Consider the following 13,943-nt stretch of genomic DNA (forward strand, 5'->3'; position numbering starts at 1 on the left):
CTGTTCTTGGTTAATTATTAGCAGATTTAATATTAGGGTTTCAAAGGATTTTTTTTTTTATTTTATAAATTTAAAGTGAATGGACTACCATTGTATATTTTACTACTTATCTCACCCGCCGGGGGTGGGGTTTCTTTTGTTTTAATCATTAGGGTTTCAAGTTGGTTTCAGGTTTCAAATTATCGTAATTATGGTTTCAAAGGATTGTATGATTAAGTAATTTTTAACTCAATCTTTGTCATCGACTTAATTAAGTATTTGTTATGGAATTGGATTCCATCCAGATTCATTTTGTGGGGATTTTAAAAATCTTCACATCTTAACCATTTATTGTGTATCATGCGGTTAAAAATTAGTTGATTTTTTATTTAAAATTAAACATAAATAGTATTTGACGAAAATTGACTACACGATGTACGATAAACGACTAAGATGTGAAGATCTCTAAAATCCCCAGTGAATCCGGAGAGGATCCTCTTCCATTTGTTATTGCATGCCGTGAGTGCTTAGAAGTAGTCTGGACTGGGTACGAGAAGGTGGCACCTCTCCCTTAACGTGTCACCATGCAAGAATGTAAAGCAGATACAACCTCATCATGCATGGGAGATATGGGACCATCTCTTTGTCTGTTACAAAAACAAAGGTTCACCAAAGTTAAATAGAGGTCGGCAGTGAGAGGCACACATATACTTCAAACCAAATATAAGCTGCATGAAGTCTTGTATGTGAAGCGGCACGAAGCGGTATTATATTACAAATTTAATTTCTATACAAGTATTATATAGCATATCATAATTTTTTAATTAGTAAGGAGCACAAATTCAATGCATACAAATATTTCTAACCAGTGGCGTATTGTATAATAAAATAAAGATATGAGTTAATTTTGTTCATGTCTTTATTTTATTAAAGAATAATTAGTGCACCATTACATCACGTCTTATGCTATATTTCATAGGGATCTTTTGATATAGGCGTCTCAGTTTTGAATTTTCTAAATCAAACATCCATGCTTTTTAGTGATTTGATTAAACTTTTTTTTGTCATAATTTTGGTGCTATATGCACAAATCTCCTATAATCTAGCCTTTTGATTACACTCTCATCCGTTAGAGATAATTGTCAAAAGAAAAATGGTTAGATTCAAAATTATTTTCACAATAATGCTACAATTTAGCAATAATTATCTACGATTTAAGATATTTTCTTTCCAAAATAGTTTAAAATATTTTTAGATCCCCAAAATCAAATGTATCGAAATAAGTTCTTCTTTTAGTACGTTTAGAGAAAATAGGATTGAGAATAATATAAACGTACCAATACACAATGTGTACAAAATAAAACGTACCAAAATAAAAATAATTTACCAATATTAACAATACCTAAAACCAAATCAAATGTACCAAATTTTCAAATAAATGTACCAATTAATGATTTTTGTAAATTCAAACGTACCCGCAGATAATATATACGTAATGTATTGTACCTAATAATAATTCGTCAACAACTATACTTAAAAAAAACAGCAAAAAAATAATAATAATTTCACAAAAAAAATTGAAAAAATTACACCGAGCTTTTATATTGATCACCAACTATTTGAAAAAGAAAAAAAAACCATTTGGGAAAAGAAATAATATTAAATGTTTTTATAAAAAAAATGTGATCGAAAAAACATATTTGGAAGAAGAGAAAATATAATTTAATTAATAATATCCCACTAAATAAGGAAAAGTGCATCATGTAGATAAAAGGATAAATTCAAAAATTATTTTAATTTTAAAAAATAGAGGTGACTATTGGTCAAAGTACTTTCATCAAATTTTAAAAAGGCACATATGTTGAATCTAAATGATAAAGAAAAACTGTAGGGGATTCTAATTTTTCCTATTTTTTAATGTGAATTCAAATGTGGCGGATAGATAAGGATATATATCTGCAAGGCCTGATCAATAGTTCAAGTCACATAATCCCATGATCCATTTTATCTTCAAAAAATTTGCTTTAACTACGAGTATAAAAAAAATAATACATTGTTGTAGAGTTGAAGAGAAATATCTCAATACATGTCTTCTTCTTTTTCTTTCAATAATCCATATTCGTAGAAAAGAAATACTAGTGTTTCTACCCCAAGTGATAGTTAATTGATTACAAGATGGTATATATTCTTTATAAAGGACTAGAAATACCAACCTTACATATATCATTAGGAAATGCAAGAACATAAATACAGCGGGAAGAAGTAAAACACGTCTTGTGCCAGTGAATAAAGATATTTTGATAAGAACTTGCGTATTGTATTAGTAAAATATAGATATATGCTAGTTTTGTTCATACTGTGGATGCAAATTTCCGCCTTCTTCTTCTTGGACAAAATTGCACCTACAAAACAATTAACACCTTAGGGTCAAGGCCAAGAGCCTCACGCGCCCATGATGAATGGGAGGGCTTTGGCCGAAGAACCTGTAGACATCGAAATTTTGGTGAAATAAATGTTGAGCAATAGTTATAATTTCAACGCTCACGTGTCACATAAATTTTACACATGGCGTGTGACTAAACGAAAAATCAAAATAAATTGGAAAAGTCATCAAACAGGACACATGTCAACACCTGGCAGAAACGATTTATTTCATCTGAATATTATATTCAAAATTAGGCATTGGAAAATTCTATAAATAGAAGCCATTTCATTCATTTTAAGGAATGGAAGAGGAATTCACATATACATTTCTCTACTCCCAAATTGGAAGAGAATTCCCTAAATCCTTGAAGCTTTGAAGTTCTAAAGCTTTCAAGCATCCAACCTCCTAAATTCCCAAGAAATCCCGAAGGATCAAGAAAGCCCTCTTCGTTCTTCGTCAAATCCTCCTTTAAGACCAAGCCTTGACGGCCCTTGAAGAACTTCCACCAATTCAAAATCAAGCCCCAACGGCCCTTGAAGCAAGTGTTCATCGGTCATCGTCCGTTCATCCTAAGATCAAGCCCCAACGGCCCTTTGGATCAACAACATCAAGAATCCACACAACCGTTCTTCAAGATCAAGCCCAAAAGCCCCTTGAAGATCCGTTCATCAACCGTCAAGATCAAGCCCCAACGGTCCTTGAAGAAACTTCCAATCGTTCATCAAGCCTCGACGGCCCTTGGATCAATCGCACATCCACAAATCAACACCTTACGGAGATCGAATCAGAGGATCAAATTTGAGAGAGATTGTAACCCCAAAATCATTAATACAAAATATTATTTTGTACACGTGTTCTTGTCTCGTTTGTTTCAGGAATTTTCGTGTTTACAGAACCTCCGATGCCAAAGTTAGAATTTAGAGAGAAAAAATGTTTAGAGAGTTTTTGGAGTTTTGAAAGAGTGTGGGAAGTGAATTTTGGAGAAGAAAATGGGGTTTTTATAGGAGATGGTGTAACTTATGGTTTAATGTGTGATTTAATGAATTAATTAGGCAATTAATCCATTAATTGGTTAATCAACACATTTTTGGAATAAATATTTTAGGGGTTATGTGATTTATGTGGAATTTTTTTGTAAGTTATGGAATGATTACCTTGTGGAAAATATAGGATGAGGATGGATGAAATAATTTTGAATTGGTTACCTATTTTGGGCACTTTTGACTTGGTTGAAGAATGATTGCCCGCTGCTCGCGTGTAGGAATCTCAATATGCCTCAAGGGTATTTTTGTCCTCTTTTATCCAAAATTCATGTGTCACCTTGTGATTATTTTTGGCTCCACAAATGCCCCCCACCTGTTAGGCTGCTCATAAGAAAGGGCAACAGGTGTAGAGATCTTCTTACTTTAGGAAATGTAGGACTGCTTCCTATTTTGATGTAGATTCCCTCTTTAATAGAAAATTAGGTCCTTCTAGGAAAGGGAACTAAATTTCTCTCAAAGCCTATTTAAGTCCACCTTAAGTGGGTTATTAAATCAACTTTGGAGAGCGATTTATTCTACCTTACAAGAGAGATAGAGCTTAGAGGATATTTGTTCCCCCTCCTCTAACAATCTTCTACATCCTGCTCGTGCAAATGACCGTCTTTCGTTGATTTCTTCGTCTTCTCCGTGTTGCACCGATGGAAGAAAATTTTAATTTTTTCTTGTCTTCTTTTTGGATAGTGCTATTGCGGGGCAGTCGTCGAGATGGTGCGGCACGTCGGCTGGCAGGGGCCAGAAGTCGGCTCGGCATGGGCCAAGGAGGCGTCGTGGCAGGGGCCACTGCTAGGGCTATTTGGCTTGGCTAGAGCCAATAGCAACTTGTGCAGCTGGGGCCGCGGATTATGGCGCTGGGGTGCAGTGCTAGGCGAGCCACATGGCTTATGTCCTTTGGGCTCTTGGACCTTACTCAGGCTAGGCTGGCGACTGAAAGAAATGAGGAGGTCGTGGGCCTCATGGGTTGCTGGAATGCTGGGCATGCAGGCCTCATGCCTGCTAGAATGCTGGGTTGAGCTCCTCTGCTGAGTACTGTGAATGTCGTTGGCTGCTTAGTCCTCTTCGTCGGGAAAAATGTAGGCTGCCCCCAAAAGATGAGGTAAAGAGGATCAAGGCGGATGCATTGACTAGTATGATCGCTGTCGTAGAGCTTATTATGAATGAAGGTGGAAAGAAGAGATCTTCCCCGCCTGCTCAAAAGATGTTGGTTAAGAGAAAATTGAAGACTTCTTTCGCTACTCGTGAGGGTCTGCCTGCTGCCGAGAGGTCTATGATTAGCATAAGTTCTTCCGATGGAAAGAAAAATGAGGCTACTAGATCTGAGCATGTGGCGCCTGCCATCGAGAATGGCTAGTACGATTGCTGATAGGGTTGCTCAGCGTAGAAGTCCTGTCGTGCCCCCAATGCCGAAGTTTGTACCAAGACGTTTGTTGAGAGCTAAGTCTGGTTTACCTTTGGAGAGGCTTACTATTATGAAGAGCGATAAAGTGGACTCTGCTGCTAAAGTGGCGCTAAGGCCCACTTCTTCTGCTGCAGAGGCTGACTCGCCTGCTGGGAAAGAGAAGACTGCTCGCGTGGGCAGCTATGAGAAATCCATTAAGCCTGCTTCTGGGGAGGCTGCTGAGATCTATGTGCTTTTAAGACCAGATCTGCTTAAAGACATGGACGTTTGTGCCAAGTTTGTTGATTGCGTTAAAAAAGTTGTTTGCCCAAGTTTCTTTGCGAAGCATACGACCCAATATAGAATAACTGCTCTACTTGCTATGATGCAGATGTAGCAAGGCTACCAAGGAGGTGGCAAAGACTATGACAGCTAAAGTCATCGGCTGAGGAGATTAAGAGGTTGGATTTTGAGCTCATTGTTTTGAAGGGGTCTAATATTTCTTCCCCCACTTCTCTGTAGCTTGAGACCGCTCGCCACGAGATCGTTGACTTGAAGACTAGGCTTGACGCGATCCAAGTTAGGTATGAAAGTGCAGAGAATGAGATTGGATGTTACATACCTCAGATTCAAGATCTTGAGTTTGCAGTTTCTGAGCTTCATTTCGCTGCTTATGCAAAGGATGAAGAGTTTATTGTTGCTTATAACCAAGTGATCCACTTCAAAAGAATCGTTGATAGGCTTGAATCCCAAGTCTTAGAACTTCAAGGTGTACTAAAGATCAATGAAATTCTAAAGAAGGAAATGGATGAGCGGTAACGTGTCCCTGTTGGTCTACTCGAGGAGGATAAACAGTTAAAGGGTATGAAGGAAGACATGCTTGCTTTTACTTTTGAGGTTTCCATTGGTGAAGTAATTGGAGAAGTTAGTACCTAGGCTGGGGTAGCCAGGGGTGAAGCGTCGGATGATGTCTCTGCTAAGAGCATTGCGGCTGCTGAAGGTGTGGCGACCGAGTAGTCATGGGATGTCCAAGCTATTGTATTCTTCTAGATAGCCTTTAGGATTTTATTTGTTTTTCCTTATAGCTCTTGTTTTGCTTGAACTCCTTCGGCCTTTGCTAATTATTTATAAACATGCTTCCTTCGTTTTTCTTCATCTTCACTTCTTCTGTTCATGCTCTAACCTTTAGACTTAATAGACCAGTGGCAGGCATGCTACTTTTTTTATAAATAGACAAGCTCGCGTAGCCTATGCAGCCGTAGGTGTTGGTGTAGAACTTTGCAAAGTTGTTAGCCATAGGGTTGGTAACCGGATGCTTTACTTACAGAAGCAGACAAGTCCGCGTAACCACTAGGCTGTTAACCTTGACTTTCTCCAATTTCGTAGGTTGCGTAGTAAGTATCACAACACTTTAGGACTTGGTGTTGTTTCGCGCTTGGCAGAGGTGAAACTTATCGACTATGTAGCATGTCGGCAGTGGATAAAGCTTCGTATCTGCGCGCTAGTTTGTTTAACCTTTCACAAGAATGTTCGGTTGTACAAGTCTAGCACGACTTTACTGCTTGAAGGGCAAGCCGTAAATAGTCTTCCAGAAACCGTAGGCTACCTTAGTGCACTCGGTAGTAGCTTTGGGGTTCCAGGGCAGCCGTCTGTAGGGAGTACTGCGTAATATGCCCCCTCCGTCTCTAGGGCCCGGTTCCCCACGGATTAGATCAAGAGACCCAAAATCCTTTAGTTGGCTAAGGTTTGAAAAAGACCATTGTGCCTACTTCTAGGAATCCTGGCGCAAGCCATCGTGCATCTAGTTATACTAAGGCAGCCAGGCTCATCCACGTCTGGGTATTCGGAGTGTAAAGTTTATCCTCCCGTCTTGGAGAGCTGACCCATATGGGTGTTGGGGAATTTGTTTACCCTCTCGCACTGGAGAGCAATTAGTTTATCCTCTCATGCTGGATAGCATAGTTGGTCCCTTGATGAGGGGCGCAATTCCTGCAATAAGTCCCTAAGAATAGTGCAGCCTTCTTTTGAAGTGCAGGAGTGATCAGTTGTTATAAGCATGCAGCTGAGCCAAGTTGTGATTACTTCTGAATTCCTCATTGAAAAACGAGTGAAACAAACAAGAACTTAGTTGTAAGGTAAGAACTGCATAACAACTGGATAGTCGTCGACTTATGAGGTGGTGCCAGTTAAGCTGCTTGAGACTTCGGGTCTTGATATAGTGGGAGATCTCACATGGTACTTCATCAGGTTGTAGGTGTTCCATTGCCTTTCGATCTTTTTGTTATTTCATGGTGGCGATGGTGTAATTACTCTTGCCGCCTACTCTGCTGATCTTGTACGGACTTTCCCATATGGGATCCATCTTTTTGAAACCTTCTTTGTAGGCAATGATGAAGGTTTTCAGTAGGACTAGATCTCCGAGCTGGAACTACCAGATCTTGGCCCTTTTGTTGTAACTGGAAAGGAATAGCTGCTGGTAGGCTGCGATACAGGTGATGGTCTACTCGCGCTTCTCCTCTGCCAGATCTAAGCTTGTGGCCATCTCCTTCTTGTTCTGCTCAATGCTTTGGCAGTTGAGTGCTGATACTTGGCACGATAACATTAGGAGGAATGATCGCTTCTGAACCAAGTGCCAAAAAGAAATGAGTCTCACCGGTGGCTCATCGTTTGGTGGTGTGATACACCCATAGACATCCGGGGAGTTCATCTGGCCATTTTCCCTTCTTGTTGGTAAGGGATTTCCTGAGGTAGTTGAGGATTGTTTTGTTGGATGTTTCAGCCTGCCTATTGCCTTGAGGATATCTCGGCGTGGACATGTGCTGCTTGATGCCATATGTTTTGAATAATTTCGCCAAATCTTTACCCATAAATTGCTGGCCGATGTCGGTGACGATGGATTGAAGGATGCCAAATCGGTAAATGATGTTCCTCCATATAAAGGGCTCTATATCCGTCTGAATCGTGGTCGTCATAGGCTCTACCTCTACCCATTTGGTGAAGTAGTCGGTTGCCACAATCATCATGCCTCTACCCCAAGTAGCATGCAGCATAGGTTCTACCAGGTCGATTACCCACTGCATGAATAACCAATGACTCGTCTGTGGGTGTAGCTCGCTGGCAGGCAGTGCTGGTATCGACTTATAGCATTGGCAACAGTCGCACTTTTGTACTAACTCCTTAACATCTTGGTGTATGGTTGGCCAGTAGTAGCCTACGTTAAGATCCTTCTGTGCTAAGGATCGGCCTCCGGAGTGGTTTCCACAAACGCTTTCGTGGATTGAGCTTTAGAACCTTCAAGTTATCGGGAGACGCTCGGCAACGGAGATGTGGTCTGGTGTAGAATCTTCAGATGAGAATGCCATTCCACATGTAGTAGTGTGCTACCTTTATTTATAGCTTTCTAAACTCCAATCTTTCCATGGGGAGTGTGCCGTTGACTAGGTAGTCCATAATAGAACTTTGCCAGTTTGAAAGTTACACTAAACTGTGACAGTTCGGCTGCCGACTCTATCTCTATGCTTAGCTCAAGTTGTCTGGCTAATGATTAGCTGGGAATCAGAATGAATTGTGAGCTTTTTCACTACCAAGTATTTTGCCATTCGGGGGCCTGCTAGTAGGGTCTCGTACTCTATTTTTTTGTTGTTGGATGCTTAGAAGCCTAGAGTGATAGCTTACTCGGGCATCGAACCGTTTGGGGTGACAAAGACTACGCCTGCGCTCGAACCTTTATAGTTGGATGCGTCGTCGACATGCAAATGCCAAAAGTCTCTATTGGGTGGAGCAGGTGTTGCTTAGGGAGTGCTCGACTACCTCCAGGGCATCGTTTGGCCGTTATGTTGCATTGTGAATGTGTGGTAGGGAGTCGTGGAGCTGGGGCCATGTTACATGTAGCAGGAGATGCTCAACTGCCGGTATTGGACCACTCTAGAGCTAAATTATGGAGCAAAGGTCAGCTAGGGCAGTGTGACGCGTAGTAGGAGGTGGTGCTCAATTGCCGATACATGCTGCTCCTATGTAAAATCTTTTGGGGCAACGAGGACAAAACTTGTTTTCGAGTGTGTCCTTCCAGTGTTCGTCTACCATTGGCGTGTCTTTTGGGTCGAGTTGTTGCGTTCGTCATAAAACTTTGCATCTGCCAGGGTCTACGCCTTTATCGTCGCTCGTCTGGATTGGGCAGAATAGTGCGTCATGAGGATGACTACGTGCGTCTGAAGATAAAACTTGAGCTTCCAAGTTGCAACAACTATCGCCAAAGTTAGCTTTTGAATTTTTGGTAGCATCGATGAGAGCTTTTGAACTGTAGAATATATGTAGTCGGGCCTCCAGCTCTTCTCGTATGATGGTAGAGCTTATTGCTACTTCAGATACCATTAAACATGCGAATAAGTCCTCCGTTGCTTCCGGGTTGGATAATAGGGAGGTGATGTTGGGTACTTCTTCAAGTCCTTGCATGTGCATCGGTGAGCCTCGTCCCAAAGTACATGCTTATCTGCCAGAATGAAAGAGTCTGCCAGATTTAGATCTTATTTCATGATTAATTTTCTAAAATAGCGGGTGGTCTGCTAGAAGTCTTTTTTGGAAGGCTACTCTAGCTATTGAGTCGTTGCATCCAACTATCTTTGCCTTATCTGCTTTGAACCTCTTCACATAATCGCAAAGCGACTCCTTTGGGTTATTCTTGACATTGAACAAATGGTCGGACTTTTTCTTGATCTAGTGATAAGATGGATATTCTTTGGTGAAAACCAAAGAAAGTTCATAGAAACTCCAGATGGATTGTGGCAGCAGGGTGTAGAACCAATATAGCGCCTCGCCTTGTAGAGTGGTGGCGAATATCTTGCACATAAGATCGTCGTTGTTTTGATAGAGGATCATTGCACTTCGGTAGTGCTTTAAATGTTTTCTGGGTCTGCATTATCTTTGAAAAATGTGAAATATGGCATGCTAAACTCGCGTGGAGGCTCTGCCTACTCGATCTCGTCCGTGAAGGGTGACCTGCTTATGTTGGTCATGTTCCATCTTAGTGCCTCGTTGGTGACTTTGTTGCGTCAAAAATTGCACAATCGCTTGGTCAAAAGTCTCTCTACTTCTTCCTGAATTTGCCTTTGTTGGGGTAGTTGAGCTCTCGGCTGCCCCCAGTCGTGACTTGCTGGTTTAGGCTGTTCTTCCATGTGTTTGGCTCGTTTATGCTGCAGATGCGGTGCATGTGGTGTGTTCCTAGCAGTTCTTTGTAGGCTGCCGGTTGAACTTAAGCCAGATTAAGTGACTGGCTTCTCTCCGTCTGTCATGCTGCCTACTTTGATGTAAGGTGAATGATGCTCCTTGTAGGCTTAGCTGCGAATGAACACTTCGCCTGGAAGGTTGCTCATGTTGACTATCGGAGTGTGACCCCAACAGTGAATGTATGTTCTCCCGTGGGCCTAATCGAGATGCACACTCATTCGCGCGCTAAAAAGGGAGTATACGCTGTCTCGAGGGCCCTATCGGTAATGTACACTGCTCGAACGCTTGGTTCGTAGCTGGTCGAGTGGCTGCTTGCCAAAATGCTATTTGAGAGGTTCTTCGTCTGCCCTTGTCCTACTTCAGGAGACCTTGTCTGGGGCACGTTGCATCTTGGTGCGCTGCAAGAGCTGGTTCACCAAAGTCGTCTACTGTGCAAGGGTGCTCGTCAACTCTATGACTTGTCGAGACAAGTTTTCGCCACTTGGATTGGAAGAGCTTGGAAGGAATGTGCCTCCTTGGGAAGTGGAATGGTGGTAGACTTCGAGCGTGAGATTTGAGTTGGGAAGTGTCAAATCCGCAGAAAAATATGGTGAGAATGCCCCCGGCTCTATGGTAGGTCCGGATGGTTGAGATAATCTTGGGCCGACTCGGGCTGCTTGGAAAGCCACAGAAGCAAACTGGGTCGCGGGAACAGGCTGGGCCACGAGAGCAGGCTGGGCCGTGAGAGTGGGCTTCTCGACGAGATCAAGCTGGGCCACGGGAGTGGGCTGCAGGTCAGGAGCAGGCTGGGCCACTAGAGCAGGCTGCTCGACGAGAGTAGGCTGGGCCACGAGAGCAGGTTGCTCGGCTGAAGCAGGCTGGGCCACGGGAGTGGACTGCTTAACTGGAACAGGCTGCTTAGTGCGTGATGCATGCGAATGCGAGGCTTGGGCTCGGGCCCATGCAAGCTTGGATGGCACGACTTGGGCCATGGTGGAACATCGTAGTGGTGGTACCACTCCACCTATGACCACATTTAGCCTCGTGGATCGCTGCGGTCCCATTTCTTGAGTATTAGAATTTTCACTTGTGGAATTTTCTAAATTTCTAGTCATTATATTTTTCTTATACATTTTATCAAAGAATCTTTGCAAATAAAAAATTCTAATAATAAGAACGTATGAAAAATATTCAAATGGACTAGAAAATAGGGAAAAACTTTTTTATGCGAAAGTCTTCTACGAGTATGGATCTCAACTCTCAATGAAAGTACCAATTTGTGGACGCAAATTTTCGCCTTCTTCTTCTTGGACAAAATTGCACCTACAAAACAATTAACACTTTAGGGTCAAGGCCAAGAGCCTCACACGCCCATGATGAATGGGGGGGGGGGCTTTGGCCGAACAACCTCCGGTGCCAAAGTTAGAATTTAGAGAGAAAAAATGTTTAGAGAGTTTTTGAAGTTTTGCAAGAGTGTGGGAAGTGAATTTTGGAGAAGAAAATGGGGTTTTTATAGGAGATGGTGTAACTTATGGTTTAATGTGTGATTTAATGGATTAATTAGGCAATTAATCCATTGATTGGTTAATCAACACATTTTTGGAAAAAATATTTTGTGGGTTATGTGATTTATGTGGAATATTTTGTAAGTTATGGAATGATTACCTTGTGGAAAAATATAGGATGAGGATGGATGAAATAATTTTGAATTGGTTACCTATTTTGGGCACTTTTGACTTGGTTAAGGGATGATTGCCCACTGCTCGCGCATAAGAATCCCGACATGCCTCAAGGGTATTTTTGTCCTCTTTTATCCAAAATCCACGTGTCGCCTTGTGATTATTTTTTGCTCCACACATACCACATCACGCCTTAAGTTAATGAGATATTTTGACTAAAAATTAACACGTTTCTTTTTCTTTTTACTAACGCAAAACGTTATATATTGTAATAGTATAATCATATTATAAGGGGACGTTTGTTTACCTTTGTTAAATTTTATTGAACTAGACGGGATTAAATATTAGTAAATTTAACATAAATATTGTTTGGACCCAAATTTACACTATCGGCCCGTGCAATCAAGGTCGTTGAGTGAGCATGGTTCTAGACCGTTGAATAAGAAAGTTAAGATAATTTTATTTTGTTAAAAAGTAATGTTATGATTTTTAATCATAATAATTATCTTTTAACAAAGCATCTTGATTTTCTCGTACAAAATATATGGGATACAAATCATGACCACAATTCAGAAGCAAGCAAAATAAACTGAATTAATTTGGATTTGTTAGAAGTGCACCAAATTATCCAAGTATATTGATAAGGATTATGAAGTGCTGGTGGAATTAGAAGCACTACCGAATATCCTTGGCAGGATGCCAAGAATCTAGTCAAACGGACTGCATCATGTTGGAATTCGTGGATAGATGGGATCAAGCTTTGATTGATGTGATAAGGCGTGGTCAGTAGCAACAAATAAAGACTCAGAGTCATAGTGCAATTGAAATTGGTTTCCACGACCTGAGCATACAGGTCCCTATAAATACCGAGCGGCAGGCAACAGGAAAAGCCTCTCCAAAGCAATACACAAACTGCACTGCGCACACTCTTGCTCTACGCGAAACCTCTCAACAACCTTGAGATTTTTATTTTCTTTTTCGCCAACACATCTTCAATTTGGATAAACAGCACTGTTGTGGTAGAATCAGCCGACCGTGAAGCACCTTCAGTTTGAATAAACAACACTGCGACGAGACCGACTGGTTATCTATCCAAGTCTCGGCGAAAAGGATTTTCAAATCCTTATTGGCAGAGATCATCTCATGAGCCTTCTCGGTGAAGTGAGGTGTTACCAGGTTATTACATTCGGCACCCTGAAAGCCGAATTTGATATTGAATTTCACAGAACTAGCAGCCTTATCTTCAAGCTCTTAAACTCGAAGGCCGAGATATGTTCCTTCCTCAACCGCAGTCGCGAGATTCAGAAGTCAGCAACGCGCCCAACACAACATCAACAAATTTTACTCACCAACCGAGCTCGGCCGTCGAGTTGGCACGCCCCACACACAACCGAAAGACGTAGTTAGCGTATTAATTACTTGACATGCACACCACGTAGGCTTGGTGGTTTTTAGGGTCAACATTTTTGGCACGCCCGGTGGGACCCAATGATAAAACTACGAAGTTCATATGATAGATCAAGATTCCAATCCGGCTCCATTTAGCCAATTGCATGAGCTTCTTGCACAATTGAAAAGAAACAGTGAGAAGGGTACAAAACGCCTTGAGGAGGATAAAAGATCATGGGAAGTGGTAAAAGTTCGTCGTGGCGTGAGATCCAGGCAAAAATTATTCACCTGCATGTTGAGAATAAAAGCTCCTGATACCCTACAATAGCAATGGGTAAACGAGGACAGGGCTCGATTCAATGCCTGACTAGATGAAGAACGTTTTCCTTACGTTTTTTACTACAGATCAATTCCATTTGAAAAATGGTTAAGTCCAAAAGACAGGGGGCAATTTTTTGCTCCGACCACAATCTAAATTCGGCCTAAGGAAATTGTTAAGACGGCCGAAGAAGAACCTAGGCCACCTGTTGTTTCAGTCGAGACTGAAAGTGTGGTAGGCCTAAAAGAAAAAGTTCAAGTTTCTGAGCCAAAAATTGACTCAAAAAATGATTCGTCAGAGGAGTGTTCCAATGACGAACAAGACAGATACATGGCTTTAGACCATAAAACCACATCAATTGATATGGTAATTGAAGACATGGTCTTAGACACCAAAAACTACGCCAATTGATATGATTATTGGTGATAAAGCCAATATGGAGAAATCTCGTTTGGCTAAGTTAAAAACCGAAATTTATGAAGTAATTATGCCTGGGGGGCATAATAATTATTCAACACATTCGACGGCCAAT

The sequence above is a fragment of the Malus sylvestris genome, chromosome 7 (genome assembly GCF_916048215.2).
Source record: "Malus sylvestris chromosome 7, drMalSylv7.2, whole genome shotgun sequence".
Classification (NCBI taxonomy): Eukaryota; Viridiplantae; Streptophyta; class Magnoliopsida; order Rosales; family Rosaceae; genus Malus; species Malus sylvestris.